General features: G+C 40.0%; 1 protein-coding gene and 2 pseudogenes across 2 annotated transcripts in view; 1 reads left to right on the forward strand and 2 right to left on the reverse strand.

Annotated features, from left to right (window-relative positions):
- Positions 1–23958, reverse strand: part of CREB5 (cAMP responsive element binding protein 5) — a 431442-nt gene that overhangs the window by 189930 nt on the left and 217554 nt on the right. The window lies entirely within an intron of this gene.
- LOC136171115 (small ribosomal subunit protein uS8-like) lies at positions 18805–19199 on the reverse strand (annotated as a pseudogene).
- On the forward strand, positions 19781–20519 carry LOC136171039 (small ribosomal subunit protein uS5 pseudogene; annotated as a pseudogene).

Raw genomic sequence — 23958 nt, forward strand, 5'->3', positions numbered from 1 at the left:
CTCTTTAACAAGTGGTGCTGGGAAAACTGGTCAGCCACTTGTAAAAGAATGAAACTAGAACACTTCCTAACACCATACACAAAAATAAACTCAAAATGGATTAAAGATCTAAATGTAAGACCAGAAACTATAAAACTCCTAGAGGAGAACATAGGCAAAACACTCTCCGACATAAATCACAGCAAGATCTTCTATGACCCACCTCCCAGAATATTGGAAATAAAAGCAAAAATAAACAAATGGGACCGGTGATGCTCTAGAATCTGCATCCTGAAATCTTTCCAACAGAGAAGAAGAACAAATGATCCTCCTCAATGATCCTCCTACAGTCAGCAACTCAGGGTTGAAAGGTTTTCATATCTGCTCATCCCTCTGTTGGTGCTGGGTGGCCGTTGAGACCATGTATTTATTTTGTGACCAGATCTCTGATTCTAACCCCAGTGCAACCATCTACTAGGTGCATAACTTTGGACAAGTTATTAATGTTTGTACCTAATTTTCTCCTCTGTAACAAGACGATAGTCATGTATACCTCCTAGTGTTGATACTCTGCCTGGAATTAAGAGAGGTACTTAATACATAAATGTCGAATTAATACTGAAGGCACTTACAGACATATCTGTTCTGTGTACAAAAAGTCACTGTCTTGGCTAGCAGGGTGATGAACAAGGTGAAAAATGGTTAAAAATGTATTTGGGAGACTTCCCTGGCAGCCCAGTGGTTAAGACTTCGCCTTCCAAAGTTGGGAAGATTCCACATGCCTCGCAGTCAAAAAAAACCAAAACATAAAAACATAAACAATATTGTAACAAATATAATAAAGACTTTTAAAAAGGTCCACATCACAAAAAATAATTTAAAAAATGTTTTTGGAAATTTTTGAGACTTTTAAAAATTTTTATTTTTTATTGAAGGATAATTGCTTTACAGAATTTTGCTGTTTTCTGTCAAACCTCAACATGAATCTGCCAGACTTTTAAGCACACTATTGTCCTTTTATATGGTAATCCATACAATCAGGATCATTCCAACCCATATGCCACGCACCAAGCTGCTTTATGCACTGACCATTTTCTCTACCATGTATCCCTGTATCACTCTACTTTTGCGTATTTTTTTTCAAACATTTTCAGCTGCTGCACACCCAGCATGATGCCTTAAGATGCAATATGTCAGGTGAAAATGAAAAACACATGCTTTTTCAGGACTTGGTTTCAAGTGTTACTGGGTTTCCAAAAAACACAGATTTGAGAAGAAGAATTTCAAACAGACTATACTGAAATGTAGATATCCAGTTGTTCCCGAAGTTGCTATTAGGAATAGGTAAATAATCAGCTGGTATTAGAAATGAGCAACATTTCAGAGAAGAGATACATGGATTTGGTGTTATGTCAAATGAGTAGCACTTAGTCTTATGGGTAGAAATCCAGGAAAACATAATTGCCTCCATAGAAGTGGTACTTTCTAACATTTAAGCTGTCCAATTAGCTATCACAGGAGGAGGGTGCTGTAGGAGCTGTGAGATCAGGGCCTCATAGAATGACCTGGGCAGAAGCTGGGCAGCTACCTCTAAGGGCTGCTTGGAAGTTATCTATTGAATGGACAGCTTGGACTAGGAGACCTCTGAGGATCCTATCAACCTTGGAAGCTCATATTTTCTGAATGTGACACAGAAATCCATCTTTCTAAATCTATGCTCCTTAATTCAGCATTGGTCAAAGTTCTATGTTTATAGAAACATAACCAATACTGATGGTATTCTCTGATGGTAGAGTCAACTCAACTCAGCAAAGAGCTTTTTTACATGTTACTGTCTCTGATAAACAAAAATTAGCTTTCAGAATTTATTAGATATCATATTCCTTACATAAAACTGAGACAAGCTGTCAGAATAACTGAATCAGGGAGGGTCACAGCCTCGGGAAGACTTGAGACACCACAGAGGTAAAGGAGAGTGTTGTGGCCTTTGTGTCAGGGTCATGACGGACTCTGAAAGGCCAGTGAGTTTTCTGAAGGCAGCACAGACCGTTCAACCCCTGACTGTCCCACTATCTTTTGGAGCAAAGAAACTCCCCACTTGCCAGCTGCCTGCTCAACAGTGAATACAGAGTTGTTTGCTGGCTGCCCCAGAGCCTCTCTGATCTGTCTACTGAGGCCAGAAAGAAGAGTTCAGGGGCCAGCAACAGCTGAGCAGCTTGGCTGACCTGTACACCGGGTGCATGATTCCAGAACAACTCTCTGAGGGAAGGGAGGAGATGGAAGGAGAATGGGGCAATAAATTAGTCATTTGGATTTCCCTATAGGGCCCGCCTCCATGTGTCCATCCTCACACTCTCTTTCTTAACATAGTCCAGTGGATTAATACTAACAATCTAAGCTATGTTGAGTGCTTACTATGTGCTAAACACTTTTCTAAGGATTTTGCATGTATTATCTCATTCAATCTCCACAACAATCTGTAAATATTTTTATGATGCCAATTTTCAGAGAAGTAAAGTGAAGTATCATTTAGCTTCAAATCACACAGCAACTGGTGAATCCACCGTTTAAATAGATACTCTCATTTAGAAGTCTAGGCTCTTAACCACTATCAACTAGGTAAGTGGGAAAAAAGTCCAAGCAGGTAGATCAAAAGCTTTTGAATAAATTCTGTCATTTAATTTGTAAACAATCCTGTAAGGCAGGCATCAGTAAATCTTGCTTTTTTATATATGATTTTATATGTGAGGAACCAGATTCATCTCCAGGTTCATACAGTAACAGTAACCTTTGCATTATGTACTAAGCCACAGACAAATTTTGATTTCTTGAACACCCAGAATGACCAGGCACTAACATGAAAATGACTTCTGGTGATTGTGCTGATTCGTTTTGGTGCTGAAGATATGCTGAAACATCTCAGCCATGGAATACTTGGGCCTATTATAAAGGATGTAGCCAGAGATGCCTAGGGTTGGGGGGACACTTTGGCATGAACTTCATCCTTTCCCTTTAATCTGGGGATGACCATGCTGAATAGCAAAAACTCCTTTTTCACATGTTAGTAGGTAGGTTAAAACAGATAGGAACTGCAATTGTCCATTTAAATGAGTTGAATATATTTTTGAGCCAAGGCCTTTCAGGCCCTTGGTATTCAAATTTAAGCCAAAAGATTAATTTAGTCCAGTGTTTCTCAACCATGACCTCATTAAAAAAAAAAAAAAAAAAAGAATAGAAAAGCTGATGCCTGGGGCTCCACCCCAGAAGAAATGATTCAAACATTCTCGGGGTGGAGTCCAAGTACTGGTATTTTTTAAAGCTCCCTAAGTGAGAGTCACAGGTAGCTAGCAGTGAGCCACACTTTAAGGAACCAGGTGCTGTTTCATCTAAAATAAACAACTGAAGCTCAAGTTGATGTGACAATTCAAGGTGATCTTACAAATTACAATATTCTCCTTGGAATATTGATTATCAGAAACTCCAAACAGACAATAACAGGGAAAACTGTGATGGAGATCTGGGGAAGAAGGTGCCCAGCAGCCACGGCTGAAGACAGGGAAAGATTATCAGAATCACCATGCTAATTATGGAAAACCAGACTCCCTGGCAGGAGGCCAGGGGTGTGGCAGAACGGATAGGGGTGGAGGGCAGGAGAAATTTTAGGAAATTAGAAATTTGAATAACTTCGGCCGTCAAGGGCTGCAATTAGATACTGAACTGTTCCTACCTTATTGCAAGTCTTGAGAGCAAAAACAGATCAGAAAAGAAAAATCTTGTAGCACATTATAGCTGCTTTTCTTTTCTCAAGCTCAGGAACAAAAAGAAAATGAAGCATTTCCAGGGTTGCTTTCCCTACATCTGATGAAGGGCCCCCATAGGCACTCTTTCTGAACACCAGGGGGAGTAACACATAGTCGACCTCCTTTACCAGGCCTTTCAATACAGCACGAGAAAGAACAAATTCTTCCTTATTGTTTAGATCCCTTCATAAATAAGCTCTTGCTTCTCTCTCTGGCTAAAGATAACAATCTATTTGTAGTCATTTAAGAGAATAAGTAAATATTCTTTAAAAGTAATAAAATGGATTGGATCACCCCACAGTTGAAATTGCACAAAAGGAGCGGAGTAAGGGCCCGATCCCCTTGGGTTTGAATCCCAAAAACAGCACTTAGTAGCTGTGTCACTAAGGGCAAGTTACTTAATTTCTCATGCCTCAATTTTCCTGTTTGTAAAATAGGCACGTCATAGGACAGTTATGAGAGCTGATGGGTTAATACAGATAAAGCTTGGAACAAGCCTGGTGTACAGTAAGTCATCAATCAGCATTAGCTAGTGCTCGTACCAAGGAGACCACCAGAAAATTTTAATTTTAGATTTGAATTCTTCCATACTTCAACAATTCCAAGTACTTTATATTAAAAATCATTCAACTCAAAACTGGTAAAGCCTCTGGAGCCTTTGAAAAAAAGTGATATTTAAAGATAGAACTGAGTGTCATTTTTCATATACATCAAAGATCACTTATTCTAATAATCTATGATAAGAATATACAGAAAATAGTGACTTTGTACTATCATAAAATGGCTGATACAAATTTTAAATATACAAAAATGCACCCACAAAGGATGAACTAATAAAGTGAGTGTGTCATAATGAAGACAGACAATGATCTGTTATAATATCAGTATTGTAAAATTTCCACAGAGTATGTGAGAAAATTAGGTGAAGAAAAGGAGCATATGGTACTTAAGGACAACTTATATTCATTTTCAATCTAACAACAGTCCAAAAGACTCTAGTAGCAGTTATTTCACTAAAATGCATGTACTTTAATCATTTCACAAAATTGTTTTGATTGTAATAGATGATCCTCTACAAAGCGACGTCATTTTAACAAAATGAGCAGCCAATAAGGAAGCTCTGGGTTGGATTTTCCCCCACGAGAACTGATGGCACATTTACCATGGATGGAGGCCATGGAATAAACACGGCTGTACCAAACATTCCTGACAACGATGGAGAACTCTGCTTGCATGTTTTTTCATACTAGTGCACATAACTTTTTTCCCCAGTGGATCTTCAGCGAGGCAAGGCAGTTGCCTGGGTTGTATGGAATTCAGCAAACAGAAATGCATGACCAGTGACCACACACTCGCATCTGGATAAGGTTTTGGCTGACTGCGCTCTGGGATTTTAATGCTAGCCACTAACAAGGATCCCCTTCTTTTTGACTATATAAGTCAACTCTGAGAGTCACAGGGTAGAGTGAATTTTTTAGTAGCTTCTTCCATGTCTACCAAGCACTGAGACTGGAGGTGGCAGAGACTCTTCTCATCTGTACTGCTTGCTGTTGGAGAGACCAGAGCCTGGCAAGAAATCAGAATGATGGGGGAGAGGATTGACTTCAAGAGTGAAGGGAAACTCACTCTTTTTAGCATCCTAGTAACATGTGTGGGGAAAATGGATACAGATATCTGATAGAATTGACACAGAGGTCAAAAACATGGTCTCGACCTGGGTTTGAACCCAGCTCCACATCTACCAGACCTGTAACTGGGATTCATTTACTTAACCTCATTCATAACCTCCTTAAGCTGTATTTCCTCATTCTGTAAGTTGGGGTGATAGTAGCCTCTTCCTTACAAGGTGGTCATGGGAATGAAAAATGATGGTACTTACAAAAATGCTTCATCCTGTACTGTATTTTTAAATCCTCCCCCAACTCCTCTGAGGTAAATATTATTGTAGTCATTTGCGGATGGGAAATTGAGGCTCAGAGACATTCTATAACTAGCTCCACAGTCACCCAGCAGGTAAGTGGAGGAAGCTAGACACGAGCCCAGGATTGCTCTAAAGCTGGTGCTCATCACCACTGCTCTATGTATTCATTGGCTTGCATGGCAAAATCCCAAAAAGTTCAGACTCATGGGTTCTCAGCCCCATTGAGACAGCCCTTCCTTTTAGAGGAAAGAAATAGCATTAAAAACAGCTCAGTGATCAGAATGAACAAACTTAAACTAAACTCAAGGGTGGAACATGAGTATAAGAAATCAGTTCTAAAGATTCTTTGCCTAGCAGTTTTTCTTCTGTTGGTTCATATCACCAGCAAGGAACAGTAAAGGGTAAATTGAAGAAAACATTCAATTCAGATACTGAAATAACAAGACTATTGACTGGGGTGTGGCAGGAGTAGAAGGGTAGAGATGGAGCCAGGCAGACCCTCTTTTTTTTTTTCCAAAGCCTGCTAGTTTAGTTTCTAAAAATGTTGGTTGAATGTGATATAAAAGCCAATCTTTTTGAAATACAAACAAATGTAATGTTTTTAGACCTATTGTAATTCATCAATTGTTCATTAAATACCATTAAATACCTTATCCATAAATAACAGGTCTTAACCAAACCAGAGGACAATTAGCTTTTTCAACTGTCAGCAGAAAATTATGATAGCAGACAGTTTTTCAACTGTCTATGAACTCCCAGCTGGTCTTTCTTGCTTCTGTCATTGGCCTCAAATATACACATTCAAAAACTCAGAAGAGAAATGTAAAATAAATGAGTTACTAAATCCTTGCTTCTTCTTTGGCTTCAGAATTTACACAAATTAGACCTGTAGAGTATAAAGGTTTTACTTATTTAACTGGCTTTAATATTCAACTTGCATTTATACATTGGTCTGTGTAATTGAGATTGCTTTACCTATTTGTGCGATTTTAATACTATACGGTTTAGACTGCATACCTGTAGAGGGCAGCATGCCATATTCATTTAACGGATGGATCCGGAATCTCTTCTAATGGTGGTGGTGCTTATCAACGTCATCGCTCACTACCCTCATCACCATCACCAGCATCATCCCATTATCATTATCATCACTGTGCTTAATCATATTCCTGGGTTTTCATCTTAGAGAAAATTTCTATTACAAAGTTGAAAGGTAGGTAACTGTACTCTTTATTCCCCAACATTCTTTTACTTAAAATGCAAAAGGCTCTGCCACTTGCACACCACAAAACTTCTCTACTATGTAAGATATTGGCATAAAGTTCTGCCAGTCTGCTATTTAAATAATTCAAAACATTTTAATACAATATGCAAAGACCTAGCACAAGCAGAGAGCTGTAGGCAGAGGAATCAAGAAGAAAGAAAGTTCCGCACCAAGATAAGTTTTCCTTCAAGTTAGCCTGTGGTCTGACAAACACTCCCTGTTGAATCTGTTTCTTTAAGATGCTAAAAATAAATTGATCTGTAAGTGACTTTGCTTTAATACATACAGTGACTCAGATCAAGGAGTAAGAGCCATTTATAGACTGTGAACTAAACACTGGCCTGAGACAACCATTTAACCCTCGCCAAACAGGGAAGTGGCATTTCAGATTGTCCAGAGTTTGATCTGCAAGGCTATTTTGAAGTAGAAAGATTTCTTTATTATAACTTTGACTAAAAATATTAGAATATGACCAGAGGCTACCACAAGGTCAAAACATTTGGTAACAGGACCACCAGTGTAAGAGTGTGCAAGTGTCCATCTATGGGATCTTGGGCATGCTCAGGCCTAAACATATGATAAGTCATTCACATTCATACATATATAAGTAGAGACTGCATTTGGTACAGAACAACAAGTTGCCATTCTATACACTCCTATTTTGGCTTGCATTGCACAGTGGTTTAGAGTGGATTTGTGTGACCGTGTCATTAAACATCTCTGAGCCTCAGTTTCTTCATCCGTAAAATGGAAATACAGTCTCTACCTTAAGACACTGATATAATAATTAACTGAGAAAATGTATATAAAACACTCAGCAGACATAATACAATTTTAATACAGTTAAAATTCTGCTCTATTAGCCCTAGTTGTTACAGGATGGTGCAGTCTCCTTCCTCTTTGGGTGCCCCTTCATTGCTAGAGTACACCTTCATAGTCTTGTAAACAGCTGCAGTAGCAGGCAGGTCTGATGGCTACAAGTTGGCAAGAGTTTTCTTTTCCTTCCTGTGTGACTGGTTAATGAACATCTTTAAGGGGATATATAATTGGAGAGAGGAAGGCTCTGTGTGTGTGTGTGTGTGTGTGTGTGTGTGTGTGAGAGAGAGAGAGAGAGAGAGAGAGAGAATCTGTCTATGTGTATCAGAGTTCACCTGGCGACAAGCGGAACTTGCCACTCTCTCCTCCTCCAAGTTTCACTCACAGGGAACATTCAACATTGCCTGCACAGTGATCTCCAACCTGGAAAACTGCAAAGAGCTGCATTGCAAGGCATATGACTTCATATCACAATGTTCATCACTGACCTCCACCCTGGTAATAAGATTCTCTTTGGCCCTTGTGCAATTAGCATCCACCTGAGACTTCCTAACCATCTACTTGATAGCAAATTGGCAGCAAATATTAGGAAATTCCACGCTAGTGTTTGGATGAATCTTCTCCATTGATATCGTTTATCTGAATTACCGGCACTTCCTCAATTATAACAATACATCAACCATTTCAAGTTTTTCTTTCACCTCCGGATACATGTTGCCCTTAATAAATGAAGCTGAAGTCAGAATGCATGCTGGTATGACGACACCATCCTGTCTTTCAGGTGTGGTTTCAGGGTCACACTGAACACTTGCGTCTGGAAGATTGACTTCAGAGCACTGCATGGCCACATTCTGCTACTCAGGGGGGTGAGATCATGGTGCTGGCATGAATTTATCGCTCATTTAAATGAATGGGGTTGAATTCAATCTGCTGACCTTGATTGGGACACTAGTGATACAGGCAGTGTAAAACAAAACAAGGCAAAATAAACAAGGGAAAACCGCAGCATATGTGGTTACTTGGTTCAGAAGGTGACACTACTGAATTTGGTCTGTGAAGGTCTTGTCACATGAAAGTCTAGAAATAGCTATGACCTAAACATGGGGGTAGGAGACGACCCATTTAGAAATGAATGGATGCATTCCATTGTGCTTGTAGAGTGTTTAGAATCTATTTTGGGGCAAAAGGGATATTGTAAATACTTTCCTTTGTTCATAACCATCATAACCCAAACTTTCTGGCTCTTGGCATTTATCAGTAACCCTGCATGCCAATAGTTTTTTACACACTGCCTGACAAGGCAAACATTATTCTACCAGAGACGCAGGATTCCCTGTGACCCCTCTGAATCTCCAGGGCCAGCCAAGACTGGATTAGATTCTGACTAATCCTAGTCTGGACATCTCTAGGGGCTGCTCTAGTCTCACTACACAATTCCAAGGCCACTCAGCTCTGAGGGCCCTCGGGAGGTGCTGCCATATTAGGCATGTGGAAATGTCCACGTCATTCTGAAATTATTTTGGAAATAGAGATTTAATATAACTTTTTTGATTAGCATTCAATTCCAAATTTGGGACTAGATTTTAGATAAAATTAATTCTAGGGACTTCTCATTGGTTTTGTAAAATGTTAAAGCCAGTAAGCATTCCTTCATCTTCAAAAGCAACTGGATCACAGATTTTCATTTCATTCTCCCTTTTTTTATTTGATTCTCTCTTTGGTTAACAGCAATTCTACGGCAGAGGACAGGCAATATTTTACAGACATATCTTGACTCGAAAGTGGCTGACTGGATAGGCATATTCTTAAATGCAGGTTAATCTGTGGCCTCCTTCCTCTTCACCATGATGGCTCTGGATGCCAACAAGGGGGTCACAAGGGAGGAGCCTGGGGCCAGGTATGGAAAAGCGAATGGTATAGGCATTTTCTAGACGTATGGTTTCTTTGTGTGTGTTTGTCAGTTATATCTGACCCTTTGTGACCCCAAGGACTGTAGCCCGCTAGGTTCCTCTGTCCACGGGATTTTCTAGGCAAGAATACTGGAGGGGGTTTCTATTCCCTTCTTCAGGGGATCTTCCCAAGCCAGGGATGGAACCCTTGTCTCCTGCATTGCAGGCAGATTCTTTGCTATCTGAGCCACCAGGGAAGCCCATATGGTTCTTAGTATCTCCATAAGATGAAATATAAATTGTAGTTAGAAACTTTTACCCTGTGAACACCTTTATCATCTAAAGATGATTCTTTCTGGAGACAATCATGATCTTTATTAGGTACCAGGCCTGTGTGAAAATCTAGAGATATCAAGACATGATCTTGATGGGTGTGACTTCATAGGAAAAGTGGGCTCTAAAATGCTCCCTTTAATAGTAGAATTCTTTTGTAACACTGTTCACTAATACACTTGGTATAAATGAAACTACTTCTTCCAAATGAAATTAGTCATTGAAGAAATTAAAGAAATTCCTTCCAAGGTAGCTTTTCTCATTAGATGGCTCCAAAACAAAGACCTCAACAATATTAGCATAAATGGTTCAGGAATTGTGATTTTGGGCATTTCCAAAGAAAAGTTTCCTTCTATTTCTGCTACTTCAATAACAGAGTATAAATCAGAGACTTGGCATTTACAACTCCACTGAGCTATTAATTTTAAGTCTTTTACTGATTCAGTTCCAACTGTATGTACGATGGAGATAACTTTTATTTATTGTTTAAGTCATACAATAATCCAAGCAAACTCATCAGTTCAAGGATATTAAATCAAAATCTATTTACTATTGAGTAGGATTTAGTTTAAGATAGAAGCTTCCTGGAGAGCCAAATCTTGGGTTTAGTGAGACCATCCTATTCCAGAAATGATGTCAGAAGACTGTTTGGGTGCTTACCTAGGAAGGTACCAGGGTTCTGTTATTGATTGATCTGTACAAAATAATTTATCAGGTCAATGCCTTTTCTTCTTCCTATCCAATTACTTCTTATTGATGAATCTCTTATTTTAGCATTATCAAAAGGTCATGAGCCAATACTAGATCTAATTTAAAAAGGCATTATTAGGCTTATATCATATCAACCTTAAGAACTGACCAATTCTGTGAGGATGATCTGAATAGCCACATTGGAAAATATTTTTTCATAAATTTATAAACAGTGTCAGACATTCCCAACTTTTAGGACCATTTTTACTTTAGAATTAAAAAAAAAATACTTTCTTGTTGTGAGAATATTTAACATAAGATATAACCTCTTAACAAACTTTTAAGTATATTATTACATTTTATACACTTTATTACATATTATTATTACACTTTATACATTATTGTTGACTGTTGGTATAATGTTATACAATAGCAGGTCTCTAGAGCTTATTCATCTTTCTTGACTGACACTGCATGCTGGTTGACTAATAACTAACTCCCCATTCCCTTTTCCTCTGACCTCCTAGCAACCATCACTCCACTCTGATTCTATAAATTCAACTATTTTAGGTACTTCATATTAAGAGAATCATGTTGTATTTGTCTTTTTGTGACTGGCTCATTTCACTTAACATAATAACTTTATGGCCAGCATGTATATGAAAAAAATGCTCAATATCACTTATCATCAGAGAAATGCAAATCAGAACCACAATGGGGTTAACATCTCACACCAGTCATGATGGCTAGCATCAAAGAAAACCCAAAGGTTAGTGCTGACGAGGCTGTGGATAAGTTGAAACACCTGTATATTGTTGGTGGGGATACAGAATGGTGAAGTTTGATAGAAAACAGTACAGAGTAATAGTAGTAGTTGGTTGCTCAGTCATGTCCAACTCTTTGTGACCCAATGGACTGTAGCTTGCCAGGCTCCTCTGTCCATGGGATTCTCCAGGCAAGAATACTGGTGTGGATTGCCATTCCCTTCTCTAGAGGATTTCCCCATCCCAGGGATTGAACCTGGGTCTCCTGAATTTCAAGCAGATTCTTTATCATTTGAGCTATAGGGAAGCCCAAAAAATGTACAGAAGTCTCAAAAATACCCACACATGCACACATATTTGGGGTTTCCCAGGTGGCACCAGTAGTAAAGAACCCATCTACCAATGCAGATGACGCAAGACATGTGGTTTGATCCTTGGGCTGGGAAGATTTATACATTTATCTACAATATGATCCCCGAATTCCACTGCTGGGTATTTATTTAAAAGAATGAGAATCAAGATCTCAGATCTCGAAGAGATTTTCAGTTCAGGTCAGTTCAGTCGCTCAGTCGTGTCCGACTCCTTGTGACCCCATGAATCGCAGAACGCCAGGCCTCCCTGTCCATCACCAACTCCCGGAGTTTACCCAAACTCATGTCCATCGAGTCGGTGATGCCATCCAGCCATCTCATCCTCTGTCATCCCCTTCTCCTCCTGCCCCCAATCCTTCCCAGCATCAGGGTCTTTTCAAATGAGTCAACTCTTCACATGAGGTGGCCAAAGTATTGGAGTTTCAGCTTCAGCATCAGTCCTTCCAATGAACACCCAGGACTGATCTCCTTTAGGATAGACTGGTTGGATCTCCTTGCAGTCCAAGGGACTCTCAAGAGTCTTCTCCAACACCACAGTTCAAAATCATCAATTTTTCGGTACTCAGCTTTCTTCACAGTCCAACTCTCACATCCATACATGACCACTGGAAAAATCATGGCCTTGACTAGACAGACCTTTGCTGGCAAAGTAATGTCTCTGCTTTTTAATATGCTGTCTAGGTTGCTCATAACTTTCCTTCCAAGGAGTAAGTGTCTTTTAATTTCATGGCTGCAATCACCATTTGCAGTGATTTTGGAGCCCAGAAAAATAAAGTTTGACACTATTTCCACTGTTTCCCCATCTATTTCCCATGAAGTGATGGGACCAGATGCCATGATCTTAGTTTTCTGAATGTTGAGCTTTAAGCCAACTTTTTCACTCTTCTCTTTCACTTTCATCAAGAGGCTTTTTAGTTCCTCTTCACTTTCTGCCATAAGGGTGGTGTCATCTGCATATCTGAGGTTATTGATATTTCTCCCGGCAATCTTGATTCCACCTTGTGCTTCATCCAGCCCAGCGTTTCTCATGATGTACTCTGCATATAAGTTAATAAGCATGGAGACAATAGACAGCCTTGACTTAATCCTTTTCCTATTTGGAACCAGTCTGTTGTTCCATGTCCAGGTCTAACTGTTGCCTCCTGACCTGCATACAGATTTCTCAAGAGGCAGGTCAGGTGGTCTGGTATTTCCATATCTTTCAGAATTTTCCACAGTTTATTGTGATCCACACAGTCAAAGGCTTTGGCATAGTCAATAAAGCAGAAATAGATGTTTTTCTGGAACTCTCTTGCTTTTGTGATGATTCCGCAGATGTTGGCAATTTGATCTCTGGTTCCTTTGCCTTTTCTAAAACCAGCTTGAACATCTGGAAGTTCACAGTTCACGTATTGCTGAAACCTGGCTTGGAGAATTTTGAGCATTACTTTATTAGGATGTGAGATGAGTGCAATTGTGTGGTAGTTTGAGCATTCTTTGGGATTGCCTTTCTTTGGGATTGGAATGAAATTGGAATGGAATGACCTTTACCAGTCCTGTGGCCACTGCTGAGTTTTTCAAATTTGCTGGCATATTGAGTGCAGCACTTTCAGAGCATCATCTTTCAGGATTTGAAATAGCTCAACTGGAATTCCATCTGTAGCACACCCATAATCATAGAAGTATTATTCATAGTAGCTATGACGTGTAAACAACCTAAATGTCCACTGACAAACAAATGAATAAAGAAAATATGGTGTATTCAGGCTGAAAGAAGGAATTCTGTAGTATGCAATTTTTTTCAGAAAAAGCTAACAAGTTTTGAGCACTTACCATGCTAAATGCTCACATGTATTATTTTATTTAATCCTCATAAACACCTATATAGTTAATTATTATTATGTACTCATTTTTCAGGTGAGGAAAAGAGACCAAGAGCAGCTCAAAAATCTGCCTAATGTCTCAGAACAGTAAGTGGTGGAGCCAGAACTCAAGACCAACTCTTCTGACTAGTCATAAGTTCTACTTCTCCCTGAAGCCCACTCTTCACTACCATGCAATATTGTTTCCATTCATCAAGATATATTTAACTCAAAAGCAAATATTTTCAAAGCTGAAATCTTTTCAAATTTTAAAAATTTGACCTTCTCTGAATTTTCTAGAAGAATATATGAGAAAATCACAAAAGTTATTTCTCTCCTCTATACAGATTAAATATATCCTTGGCTCAAACCAATAAGGGATGAATTATTGTACCAGCCTAAAAGTTATTGTTTTGAGAATTTTTAATAAATCAAGCTCATTTCATTATAATAATGCCTGAATTGTGCAGAAACTTACAAACTGATTTGGAATCTCTTTTTTAAAAAAATCTCTTGCCCTGAAGTACAACAATAAGCTTTGAGGAGAAAAAAAAAAAGCAAACTATGGTTAGAAACTGTAAAGGACAGTAGTAGCTCACCACATTTGTATGGTATGCTACAGATTTCATACAAATTCTTATAATCTTCTTTTTTTTTTTTAACATGATACAGGCAGAAGAGTCACTACTTGATAACAGTTGAGGCTCAGAGAGATACAACAACTAGTCCAAGGTCACACCTTTAGCCCATGAGCACAATCCAGGTTTTCTAGTGCTGAGTCCACTGCTGTTTCCCCATGTGCCTCTGTTCTGCACAAAACATGGAAACATCCTCTTATTCCCAGAGAATGCTTCATTGCCATCTTGGAGAAACAGGGAAGGGCTTAGATGTGTGGTTTTCTCACTGGAAATGTTGTGTATCTCAATGTCAAATGACAGGGGAAAATAAGCAGGCACCAAACAATTTTCTCCTTTAGAGTTATCTCAAAATTTACCCGTTAGGGCCTTCCCTGGTGGCTCAGTGGTAAAGAATCCACCTGCCAATGCAGGAGATGAGGGTGTGATTCCTGATCGGGGAAGATCCCACATGCCGAGGAGCAACTAAGCCCACGAGCCACAACTACTGAGCCTGTGCTCTAGAGTCCAGGAGCCACAATTACTGATCCCATGTGCTGCGACTACTGAAGCTCACACACTCCAGACATTGTGCTCTGCAACAGGAAACGCCACCATAATGAGAAGCCTTCACAGTGCAACTAAAGAAGCTTCCGCACAGCAATGAAGACCCAGGACAGCCAAACAAACAAAATCTACTCAAGTTAAAGTACTTTGGCCACCTGATGCACAGTCAACTCACTGGAAAAGACCCTGAAGCTGGGGAAGATTGAAGGCAGGAGGAGAAGAGGACAGAGATGAGATGGTTGGATGGCATCACCAACTCACTTGACATGAGTTTGAGCAAACTCCGGGAGATGGTGAAGGACAGGATAGCCTGGTGTGCTGCAGTCCATGGGGTCACAAAGAGTCAGACACACCTGAGCGGCTGAACAACAACAAGGATAGAGAAGGTGTTTGAAGGTCTTTGAAGGCGTTTGTCTAGCAGAAACGTTTGCCATGGAACACACGATATTCAGGAATTCTCTTGGCTGGGTGAGTGGTAGATCTGGATAAGCATTGTATTTCAGACCCAGGCTATGGGCCACCTAGTGCTCCCTTAGAGCCACACTGGGCAAGTCTTCTCCCAGATACTAGCTGTGGGCCTTTGAGCAAACTATAGAACTCCTCTGTGCCTGTTTCCTTCAGGAGCAAAATGAGGACAACAACCATCTACCTCACAGAACAATTCAGGGGCTTCAATGAGTTAAATGTTAAGTGCTAAAAAAAAAAAAAAATGTAAAGTGCTTTGGACAAAATGTGGAGATGTGCCCAGATGAGAGCCATGATTTTTATTATGTTAATGAATGGGCCTCTTGATTTCTTTATATATAAAGTGGGAATAATGATAAATCCTGTAACAAGAATCAAAGTGGATCCTGTCTTTGAAAGTTTCTGATCAATCATAAAATGTTCTGTGCATCTAGAGAGTGACTGCTGTTGTCTTAAAGAGAATGTTACAATGTCTGAATTATACCTGTATTCCTTTTGCAAGGAATTTCCCCTTCTCAAATTGAGAAAGAAAGTGATTGAATTGTGATCCCTAGCCTAACCCCACTGGTAGTTTGTGAAGCAGGAATCAAATTGTTAAAGTTAGTGTTTAGCCAGTTGGGTGGGGGCAGTGTTTACCCACAATCTGGTGAGTTGCCATATCTCAGGGGAGGCTGGGGTGGGAGACCTGCCCCCTCTGTGAGTGGCTGTACCAGTGTAGAGACCTAGAATCCCAGAGCCCTACCGGTCCTACAGGGTTACCTGGGCAAAGGCACAGGAGGCCTGGAACCCTGAAAAGTAGGACAACTGTTCACCACGTGGGTGGCTACTCAGGGGAGCCTAGGGCAACACCAGTCCTAAAATCAGAGCTGCATCTGACGGAGAAGCAGATGTGTTGATGCAGGGTAAAAAATAGAATGAAATGGAGTTGTGTGTGTGTGTGTGTGTTTTCAGAATCTGAGATGAATGTGATTTCTGACAAGATCAGTAGGAGTGCAGTTGACACAAATGAGGGAAACATAAAGCACATCTCCTTTTCATATAGCATTGTGGTCTCAACTAGCGGCACAGGCAAGGATTCCAAGCTCAAACGTCTTTAGGAATTCATGGATGCTAAGTGGGGGAGCTGTTCCCCATGCCTTACCCTGGCTCACTGTGGATGCTCCGTCCTCAATGCCTCCTGCCTCCTCCCTGCTGCCTTCTCCTGCTAGAATTCTCCCCAGTTTTCCATGTGTGGTCTCAGTGCCATCTCCTTTACTAGGCTGCCTCTCAATCTCCACCTAGAAATAACTTCTTCCGATCATGTCCTCATAAAACTTTCAGTTGTACCCCTTTCACACAGAGCTATCAAAGTTTACCTCGTTTCATAATGAGTTGTGCAAACCGTCTCTGCCTTTTGCTTATAAGGGACTGCTTCTTGTCATCTCCGTGTCAGGGTGACACCAACACCGCATGCTGCTCAAAGGAGCCACTTGATAAATATTCATCAAGGGAATAAATAAATATTTGTTGGCGATAATTTACTTGAATTGAGAACTTCATGGCCTCCAAGAAAGGCTCTGAATTTGTGAAGTGAAGCACTGCTCTTTTTTTGTGCCCCTCTTACTCTCCAGGTTGTTTCATAACATCTCCGGCCAGGAACTGCTCCCATTATTAAATTATTAAGTGCCAGGGAAGCAGCAGCACCTTCTATGATTAAGTACTGAGTGAAACTGTGAGGAAGGGAAGCCCCCATTGCGCCTAGTTTCAGAGGTGAGAACTGTCGAGTTTATTTTTGTGCTGCCTCTGTCACAAGCCAGTGTGATTCCAATGATGGATTCTGGGATTGTGTTTTCTGCTTTCCTCCACTCACCCCCTTGACATGAGCCACATTGGTTTCTTTGTTTATCTTAAATATTTTCTTCACTTTATTGAGAAAAGAGTTTCTGTTTTCTCTTTTCTTTTTTTGGCTACAGTGCACAGTGTGAGGGATCCTAGTTTCCAAACAGGGATCAATCTGGTGTCCCCTGCAGTGGAAGTGTGGAGTCTCTACCACTCAACCTTCAGGGAAGTCCCCATCAACATGAACCACTTTGAATACACATACCCAGAGCAAAATTTCAGGGGCACTAATGAGAAAGCAGAGTCTATATTTCCTACCTGGAACCTGAGACTGTGCTAAAACCAAACTTAATGCTTGTAATCTATATTCACTCATTAGCTGTGTGGATGAGAGTTCTCTTCACAAAGAACTGAAGGACAGTTGGATGAGGAGTTTGCAAGTAGGATCATTGATCATATTTTTTCTCTATGATTTGAGATTAACTTGATCACATAAACAATTAGTGAGAGTTCTTCAGATGTTCTGCTAAATTGCTTTCCCTCTAAGGAATATTGTTAAATACCCTCTACACTGACTCCTCCGGAGTCTTTCCATGAGGAAAATTCCAAACTCAGCTGTCAAGTACATGGACTCATTCTTATGGATGATATCAATAAAGACTTCCAAGAATCCCAGCATCCTTTCCTCAACTCTCTGATCCTCAGGCTGAGGCTTCGAGGATAGTACCCCCAGGAAATCCCCTACAGGTTACTGCTCACAAAACCCACTTTCAAGCTCTAGATGTTAAAGAGACTTAGACAGCATAAAGCCCTGCTTAAAGACTAAAAATATAAATGAACCACTGAATTAATGGATGAATAAATGAAATAACACATTCTTAGAAATAATACTTAGCTCTTTTTTGTCCTTGGCTTCTAAATATCCTGATGTGGATTTACAGGTTTTGTTTTATCCTAAATGAAAATCATAAAAAGTCTTCACTGAAAGAGACTTCAGTGATAGAAAGCCATGGCCTCACAAGTGAACTTATCTATGAAATAGGAACAGATTCACAGACATAGAGAACAAACTTGTGGTTGCCAAGGGATAGTGGGGGTAGGGGAGGGATGAACTAGGAGTTAAGAGATGCTAATTATTACGTATAGAATGGATAAACAATAAAGTCCTCCTATGTAGCACAGGGAACTATATTTAATATCCTGTGATACACCACACTGGAAAAGAATATGAAAAAGAAAGCATGCGCATTCTGAATCATTTTGCTGTACAGTAGAAATTAACATGACATTATAAATCAACTATATTTCAATAAAATATTAATAAAATTATTTTAAAAGTCATGGGCTGATTTGTTCAAATGAAATTAGGGAAAAACTGCTTCTCTGAAGTATAGGTAGGGGCTTGGAACCTCCAGCTCTCAGAAATGACACAGTTTGTCCAGCATCAATACAGATCCCAGAGACAGAGCCATGACTCCTAATCCCCTGGCTTGGTTTTTCCTGCTACATGCTATCTCCTTTTATGGGTGAAGTGTTGTTTCTGGATACTTACTGGAAAAAAGGACATCTCTCTGTCCCTAAAACAAATGAGCCATAGGCTACAGAAAGTTTTTCTTGTTGCTGTTGCTTTGCCTCTGTCCTCTGAAACATTTTATTTGTACATATTACATTCCTAGAAAAAGAATCCAAGGATTTTCCCTTCTGTGTGTTTCGTCTTGCTTCTTCATGGGCCCTGATGCCAGCTGAGGTTGTCAGTACAATGCAACCAAACTGAAGGGATGGGAGCAGGCTATTCTGCCATTTTTCTGGATCTTTGAATTGCACATCAAATCTGGGGCTGATCACTCCACACTTATGTAGCCTGCCAGTGAGGTTCACAATTTTCCCAGCCATGTGATAATCAATGTTATCAAATTCACCAGTGCAACCGTGCTTCATTATCATAGTTAGAAACCTGATGATGACTTTGGAACATGGCTTAATAAGCAACTGGCATTCGCCTCTCTTTTCAGCATTGTGGATACTCTTGAGAGCATCAGCCAGGACATTCATGTGCACCATAATGGCAGCAAGGAAAGATGTGGAAAGAGTTAAAGGAAGTTTTAAACTGGGCTTCAAGGTAGTCACATAGCTGAAGGTAGGTCTTCCTTACAGATGTATTCCAGCTAAAAAATGAAGCAGAGATGATAGAACTGTACTTCAGTATTTTGCAATTTCCAAAGTAATGGATCTAGGCAAGGACTGTCAATGATTGTCAGATTCCTAAAGAATTTGATGCCTCCTGACAGAAGTACTCCACATTGTCTATGAAGTACTCTTTCAAAAAAAATGAACTTGATGCTAAATCAAGCTGAGAAAGTCTAAATCATCAATTTATAGGAAATATAAGAAACAAAGGAACTTGTTAAACTGAAAGCATAGGAATGGAATCAACAATATTCACAGTCTGCAAAACTCTACAAACTCTTTAGCAAATAAATTTCAAGGCAAAACAAAACAAGGAGGGGAAGGGAGCAGAATGTGATGTGAAAGCATCATGAAAGACAGGTCAACCAATTTCAATATATAGAGAGTATTTCTGTCCCAATTAAAATAAAGTGTACTTGTTATCTGGGAAAACACCAAATGGAACGGACATACTGGTGTTCATGGGGCCCTGGAGTGGGAAGTTCACATCACTGAGGTGGAGAAATCAAGGCCAAGCTGGGCTCCTGGTCAAGGACAGGAAGACCAAATCCCTGGAGGAGATTTCTCTCTTCTCCATGCCCATCACAGAATCTGAAATCACCAACTTTCTCCTGGGGATGTGCCTCAAGGATGAGGTGTTGAAGATACTATCCACACAAAAGCAGACCTATGCTAGCCATTGGACCAGGTGCAAGGTATCTGTTGCCATCTGCACTACAATGGGCATGTCAGTCTGAGTGTTGAGTGCTCCAAAGAAGTAATCACGGCCATCCTAGGGGACATCATCCTGCTCAAGCTCTCCATTGTCCCAGTGTGGCAATGCTCCTGGAAGAACAAGGCAGGCAAGTACCACACTATCCCTGCAAGACCCCACTCCATGGTGAGTTTCTCTTTCCTCCCCAGAGACACTGGCATCATCTTGGCCTCTGCACTCAAGAAGTCACTACTGATGGCCAGTATGGATGACTGCCATACCTCGGCTGGGGGCTGCGCTGCCACTCTTGACCAATATGATGCCATCTCCAAGACTTACAGCTCTCTCACCCTGACCTCTGAAAAGAGACTGATCACCAAGCTCCCTGTCAGGAATCCAATGACCATCTCCTATAGATTCATACCAGAGTTTCCCTGCCGAGAACTCAGGCTCCATCTATGCCCACCACTGTTGCAATTCTATACGAGAAATATAAAGTGAATTAATTAATAAAAAATAAAGGGCAAAAATCCTATGTAACAAATAAGGAAGTCTGAAAGATGTTTAAAAATACTAAACTATGGGTAAATTTTCAGGTGAAAGTATGGTATCATGGTTGTGTGCTATTCTGTGCCAAGTTGCTTCAGTGTGTCTGATTCTTTGTGACCCCCCGCACTATAGCTCGCCAGGCTCCTCTGTCCATAGGATTCTTCAGGCAAAGATACTGGAGTGAGTTGCCATGCACTCCTCCAGGGATCTTCTTGACTCAGGGATTGAACTTGCATCTCCTGCATTGGCAGGCAGGTTTATTTTATTTTTTTACCATTAGCATCACCTGGGAAACCTGGTATCATGGTTACTTCTCTTTAAAAAACTTTAATGAACTTGTCTTTCATACTTATATTCCAAATACTTATGGATAAAATGCTATGATATACAGGATATTGCTTCTAATAACCTTGGGAGTCGCTGGGAATGGGTAGATACACTGATGAAACATGACCAGTTCTTTTTAATGACTGAGTAATATTCCATGGTGTATATGTACCACAGCTTCCTTATCCATTCGCCTGCTGATGGGCATCTAGGTTGCTTCCATGTCCTGGCTATTATAAATAGTGCTTCAATGAACATTGGGGTGCACATGTCTCTTTCAGATCTGGTTTCCTCGGTGTTTATGCCCAGAAGTGGGATTGCTGGGTCATATGGCAGTTCTGTTTCCATGAGACAAGTGCTTGGGCCTGGTGCACTGGGAAGACCCAGAGGAATCGGGTGGAGAGGGAGGTGGGAGGGGGGATTGGGATGGGGAATACATGTAAATCCCAGGATGATTCATGTCGATGTATGACAAAAACCACTACAATACTGTAAAGTAATTAGCCTCCAACTAATAAAAATAAATGAAAAAAAAAAAAAGTGACCAGTTATGGGCTGATAACTGTTTAAGTTGTGTGGTAGGTCCATGCTGGGTCATTATCATGACTTTTGTACTTCTATAATGTCTGAAATGTTTGTGATTAAAATATTTAAGAAGTTTTGTTCACAATTAGAACAAAAGGTAGTTCTTCCTAATTATTAAAAACAAAAACAAAAAAAGAGAGGGTTTTAGGCCAGGAATGGAAGGAATGGATTTCACATGAAGGTAAGAAGTTTTTTGGAAATGAATGGGTTTCTCATTATGACTGAAGCATGAGGAATCTCTCAGAAGTGATAACAAGAGTATAAAATCTGTTTTGACTGAAGCTTGACTAGACCAGGACAGGCAACCTGCTGGTGAAGGTGGTATCTCATGAAAAAGGCATGGTCTCACTGACTAGGTCTTGATCTCACTATATATGTTGTGGGTGATGACAGTAGCCTAGCCTCTGTTACAACTAACTCACAACAGGATATTAATAAGCTATATATTTTGCAATGTAATTAAGAAATCATTTGATAACAGCAAGATCAAATCTCAAATGGACAGCACAAATAACTGCCATACTACCCAAAGCAATCTATAGATTCAACACAACCCCTATCAAGCTACCAATGGTATTTTTCATAGAACTAGAACAAATAATTTCACATTTTGTATGGAAACATAAAAAACCTCGAATAGCCAAAACAATCTTGAGAAAGAAGACTGGAACTGGAGGAAATAACTTTCCTGACTTCGGACTATACTATAAAGTGATAGTCATCAAAACAGTATGATTGATGGAACAAAATGGAAAGCCCAGAGATAAATTCATGCACCTATGGACACCTTATCTTCGACAAAGAAGACAAAAATATACAATGGAGAAAAGACAATCTTTAACAAGAGGTGCTGGGAAAACTGATCAACCATGTGTAAAAGAATGAAACTAGAATACCTTCTAACACCATACATGAAAATAAACTCAAAACGAATTAAAGATCTAAATGTAAGATCAGAAACTATAAAACTCTTAGAGGAACACATAAGCAGAACACTCTCTGACATAAATCACAGCAAGATCTTCTATGACCCACCTTCTTCCCAGAGTAAAGGAAATAAAAACAAAAATAAACAAATGGGACCTAATTAAACTTAAAAGTTTTTACACAATGACGGAAGCTATAAGCAAGGCAGCCTTCAGAGTGGGAGAAAATAATAGCAAATGAAGCAACTGACAGTTAATCTCCAAAATATACAAGCAGCTCATGTAGCTCACTACCAAAAAAATAAACAACCCAATCAAAAAGTGGGCCAAAGTTCCAGTGGAATCATTATGGTATCCTCCTGGGGGCCAAAGAACTAAACAGACATTTCTTCAAAGAAGACATATAGATGGTTAATAAACTCATGAAAAGGTGCTCAACCTCACTCATACCAGAGAAATGCAAATCAAAACCACAGTGAGGTATCATCTCACACCAGTCAGAATGGCTGCCCACCAAAAAGGCTACAAACAATAAATGCTGGAGAGGGTGTGAAGAAAAGGGAATCCTCTATACTGATGGTGGGAATGCAAACTGGTACAGCCACTATGGAGAACAATGTGGAAATTCCTTAAAATATTGGAAATAGAACTGCCATATGACCCAGAAATCCCGCTGCTGGGCATACACACCAAGGAAACCAGAACTGAAAGAGACACAGGTATCCCAATGTTCACTGCAGCATGGTTTACAATAGCTAGGACATGGAAGCAACCTAAATGTCCATCGGCAGACAAATGGATAAGGAAGTTGTGGTACATATACACAATGGGATATTTTTCAGCTATAAAAAAGGATGCATTTGAGTCAGCTCTAATGAGATGCATGAAATTGGAGCCTATTATACAGGGTGAAGTAGGTCAGAAGGAGAAACACCAATACAGTATAATAATGTATATATATGGAATTTAGAAAGATGGTAACAACGATCCTATAAGCGAGGCGGCAAAAGAGACACCGATGTAAAGAAAAGACTTTTGGACTATGTGGGAGAAGGTGAGGGTGGGATGGTTTGAGAGAATAGCACTGAAACATGTATGTTACCACATGTAAAATAGATGACCAGTGTGAGTTCAACGCATGAAGCAGAGCACCCAAAGCTGATGCTCTGGGACAACCCAGAGGGATGGGGTAGGGAGGGAGGTGGGAAGGGTGCTCAGGATGGGGTGGTGCATGTGCGCCCATGGCTGATCCATGTAGATGTGTGGCAGGGGCCACCACAGTGTTGTGTCCTCCAATTAAAATAAATAAATAATTTTTTTTTTTAATGTCATTTTGCTTACCCCCAATGCAGCATTCCTGTAGCAGATCAGAATGTTCCAGGCTGGCAATCAGCCCCTCTGGATTCTAAGTAGCCCCCAAAGGATGCAGTGGCTTGCACATTGGAAAATTTAACTATGACCCTAAGCCACTCCCAAGACCATTTGTAAATTATTGCTTGAGTAATTTACAAATATTGAGATTTGATGACCTGAAGAAATAAAGATTTCCACTAATGCC

The sequence above is a fragment of the Muntiacus reevesi genome, chromosome 6 (assembly GCF_963930625.1).
Source record: "Muntiacus reevesi chromosome 6, mMunRee1.1, whole genome shotgun sequence".
Lineage (NCBI taxonomy): Eukaryota > Metazoa > Chordata > Mammalia > Artiodactyla > Cervidae > Muntiacus > Muntiacus reevesi.